A 4,813-nucleotide genomic window follows, 5' to 3' on the forward strand; every position below is an offset into this window, starting at 1 on the left:
CAATATTTGGATTTCTCCACATATTTAGCATTTTTGTTGATTTTCCTGCATCTTTGACTTTCCACATAGGATCATTTTCCTTCTGCCAGAAGAATACCATTTAACATTTCCTTCAGGATTGGATTTTCTGGTGACAAATTCTCTCAATTCTTGTTCGTATGAAAATGGTATTATTTCATTTTTATTCCTGAAGGATGTTTTCTCTGAGCATTATAGTTTTTCTTTCATCACATTGAAATGATCATTCTATTGTCTTCTGACTCTTGTTATTTCTGATGAGAAGTCAATTGTCAGTTTAATTATTATTCCTTTGAAGGTAAAATGTCTAATTTTCCTATAGCTGCCTTTAAGCATTTTTTTTCTTTTGGTTTCAAGAAATTTTGCTATGACGTAGATTTCTTTTTGTTTATCCTACTGAGATCACTTTGGTTTTTTTTACCTGTGAATTCAAGTTTTTTAGCCCTTACCTCTTCAAATTTTGTATGTGTCCCATTTTATCTCTCCTCTACCACTGGGACTCCACTAAACGTTTATTAGGATTTATCACTGTATCTGTCATGGACCAAATGTTTGTATTGCCTCAACATTCATATGCTGAGAGCCTAACCCCCAATATGTCAGTATTAGGAGGTGGGGCCTTTGGGAGGTGAGTATGTCATGACAACGGTGGCCTCATCAATAGGATTTATGTCCTTACAAAAGACACTTCAGAGACCTCTATCCCTGCTTCTGCCACATGAGGACATGGTGAGAAATGGCCAGGAAGCAGACCTTCACCAGAAGCCAATCTCTGGCCTTTTGATCTTGGACTTCCCAGCTGTGAGAAATAAATGTTTTCTATTTAAGCCACCTAGTCTATGATATTTTTGTTATAGCAGCCTGAATGGACTAAGACAGTATCCTTCCTGCCTCTCATCTTTGCATTTTTCAATTTTTTTTCTTCCTAAATTTCATTCTAGATATTTTTTTCCTGCCTTATCTTCCAATTTATTAGGTCTTTCCCCAGCTGACTCAAACTTCTTCTTTAAGTTCTTTTTTTTTTTTTTAAGATTTTACTTATTTATTCATGAGAGGCACACAGAGAGAAGCAGAGACATAGGTAGAGGGAGAAGCAGGCTCCCTGGACTTGATCCCGGGACTCCAGGATCACACCCTGGGCCAAAGGGAGATGCTTAACCACTGAACCACCCAAGTGTCCCTCTTCTTTAAGTTCTTAATTTTGGTTATTTAATTTTTTATTTTGAGAATAAAATAATATTTGGTTCTTTACAATCTTCTTTTAAAATTTTAAATCTTGTCTTTTATCTCCCCAAACACAGGAAACATCATTATTTTAAACTCTGGGTCTAATCGATTGGAGTCATTATGATCTGCTTCTATTGGATGTTATTTCTCCTGATCTTCATATATGATGCCTTATCTCCTTATGGGTCTGGCTGTCTTTGATTGTACATAAATCATAAAAATAAATTGAGAGCTTGAATTTTACCTTCTAAAAAGGACTATTTGCTCCTGCTAGGCTCCCAATGTCATTCAGAGCACTTGGATACTGTTAATAGTGAGATTGAGACTTTCTTGGGTATGCAAATGTCTAAGAGCTGAATTTCAGTCTATATAAGGGCTGTTTTACTGACCATTCACCTTTACTTTTAAGGTATAGCCCTTCAGGGCTTAAAAATGTTAGAGATTTGATCTCTACATTCACAGATCACAGAAGTACAATTTTTTTCTTACCCGCAAATATTGTCAAAAACGTTTCCCAGTTTCTCAGCTGCATCCTTTGAATTTGCAAATGCTCCCAGGGCAATGGCAGCCCAAATGCCGAGCTCTCCCCTCTGGGCTTCCTTCCTCTTTCAGACTTCAGTTTAGTAATTTTTTACTACCTTGATAGCTTTCCCACCCTTTCAAGCTGATTATTGGAAAATATTTTGTCCAGTTTTTTTAGTTTTCCTCAGAGGGAAACTTGTCTACATTACTCAATCTGCCAACATTGGAGGTGTAATCCAAAATATGACAATATCATTTCCTCAAGATGACCTTTAATATCTCACAAAACTCAGCAAGAATTTTCTAGTAAACCTTCTAGAATTTTCTTTAAAAATTTTTTTTTTAATTTTTTAATTTTTTATTTATTCAGAGGCAGAGAGAGAGAGAGAGAGAGAGGCAGGCAGAGAGGCAGAGACACACAGGCAGAGGGAGAAGCAGGCTCCATGCAGGGAGCCGGACATGGGACTCGATCCTGGGTCTCCAGGATCACACCCCTGGCTGCAGGCGGTGCTAAACTGCTGCGCCACTGGGGCTGCCCCCCTTCTAGAATTTTCTGTTCAAAACCAAGTACATCTGGGATAGTGATTTTATCTAGTCTTATCTAATAACAATTCAAGGACTAGGGAATTCATTTATTTATTCATTCAACAAATATTAAGTGTCTGCTCTGTTCCAGGCACTGACCTAGACCCTAGAGATACAATGGTAAGCAGAGCAGACACTTTCTCTCCTGTCCCTAAGTTTATAGTCTAGAGAGAGAGAAAGAGTGAAGCGACACATAAAAAAATCAGCTACACTCAGATGTGATGAGAGATTGAGAGAAAAATCGATTGAAAACAATCGATTGCGATAGAAAGAGTATGAGGATGCCAAGTACAAGAAGCATTACATTAATTGTGATACTCTGTCTGCCAGCATCAGAACATTGGACCCAAATGGTCTTGAATAAGGACTGAATGTATTGTCATTCACAAAATAATAAGCCTAGATGTGGAGGAAACTCAGACAGAGGTCATCAGAACTTTAACTGCTTCTCTGCTTCTTCCCTCTCATTGTCCTCAAGCTGGCAAAAGACGGCAGCTGAAGTTTCATTGGTCTATTCCAGCCACTGAAACATCCAGAGGAAAAATAGGAAGACCCTAATACACCTCCCTTCATCTCTCCTTGTTTTTCATCAGGCAAGATTGGGTCACATGCCCTCTCCTATACCAATCACTGGCAAAGGAAATAAAATTATCTCAAAGAAGTAGACTAGCCATGATCTGCTTTTAGCTGGGAAAGGGACCATCTTCCCTTGAGTCATGTGTGGGAAAGGCCAATTCTTCAACAAAATTTGGGTTCTATTAGGAAGGAAAAAGGAAGGAATAGAATGGTTTCTGGGTAGTATTCACCACAGGGGATTGGTAGTAAGGGTTGGGACATCACCAAAGACAAACCACCCATTCAACAACTCTCCTTGAGTCTGTACATATACATTCTAACATGTTCTTCACAATAAGCACATAAATCAGTAGTAATTAAGCTAACATTATTGAGTGCTCGTATATGTGAACCCATTTAGACCTTATGGCAAGGTCTAAATGTCAGTGAGGTAGGTCCTATTATTATTTTCATTTTATAATGGCAAAACTGAATCACAGAGTGTTCAGGAGCTTGTGCAAGGTTACATGATTGGTGAAACCTGGATTTAAATCTAAGTCATCTGGTTCCAAAGCTACAGACTTTACCACCTTTGAAAAACTATCTGTAGTGAAGTAAAGGGAAATTATTATTCTAATATTTTAAATGAAGAAACTGAAGTTCAGAAATATGAGGTTTGTCCATCTGCTTATTCACTTATAAAACTTTACTGAATTATCCTTTAATACTATAGGTGCTATGCTAGACTCTGGGGATGCAGTTCTGAAAAAGACATGGCCCTTGACCTTATGTTACTTACAGACTAGGAACATAATTATTATTGAATGCTAACTGTGAAAAAATTGGCACAAATAGAGGCTGTAAGCTCTAGCATCCGATGCTACAGTTCAAGTCCCAGCTTCATGGCACATTAGCTGTGTGACCTTGGGCAAGTATCTGTTTTGATGACCTCTTCACCCCATTGGTGAGGGAGAGATTACCACTCAAGGGTAGGGGGATGGCTGAACACACACTAGACAGATGAGACCAATAGTAGTTTATTAGTTATCTATTCTCACAGCCCAGGGAGGAGGACACCACCATCATGCAGGACCACAGGGGGGTCTCACCCGGGAGCAGTATAAACAGCTGGGGGCTGAGGGAGGCAGGCTTTGTAGCATCAAGAGGGTATGGTGCCTCCTTGTTCACAATGATTGGCTTGTTTGTATAATTCTGTGGTCCAGCAAGGAACTGAATCGTGCTATTCAGAGACAAGTAAGAATTGCACCTGGCCTGTCTGATAAAAAGAGTAGCCTAGTAGGCTGTTTGAGGCCCCCTTAATTTCACCAGATATCAAGCAGCACATGATGCTGAACCTTAATTTCAAGCTTTATGTCACTGTTTCTTAATCTGGTTGCACCTTTGTTTCTTCATCTTAAAATAGGAATAACAGTAATGAATTAACATCAGTTATTTATGAGTTTTGAGTGAGGCAATGTGAGATGAGCATTTAATACAGGGATTGGCACTTGGTGAGTCCAGCTGTTTCCAAGTGCTAGGCATGGGTTGAATAGACCTGCAGAAAGTCATATGGCTGATAAGCAGTGAACTCAGGTTTAACCATCCACCTTTTGTTTCTAGATGCTGGAAACTTTCTATAACACTTAATTGAAATCTTGTTCACTGGGAAAATACCAGTTGGTTTATCCATCCATCCACCCATCCATCTAAATACACATGTACCCATCTACTTATCTGCTCATTCAGGCAACAAACATTTGTTGAGCACCTAATATGTGTGTGGTCCTGGCACTATGACGATGGCTTTTAGAAGCTCACAGTCTGATGGAGGAGACAAACATGGGATGGGTGCTTTACAATGTGATGGATGCTATGCCACAAGTGGTCAATGCCAAGGACAAACCAA

The sequence above is a fragment of the Vulpes vulpes genome, chromosome 15 (genome assembly GCF_048418805.1).
Source record: "Vulpes vulpes isolate BD-2025 chromosome 15, VulVul3, whole genome shotgun sequence".
Lineage (NCBI taxonomy): Eukaryota > Metazoa > Chordata > Mammalia > Carnivora > Canidae > Vulpes > Vulpes vulpes.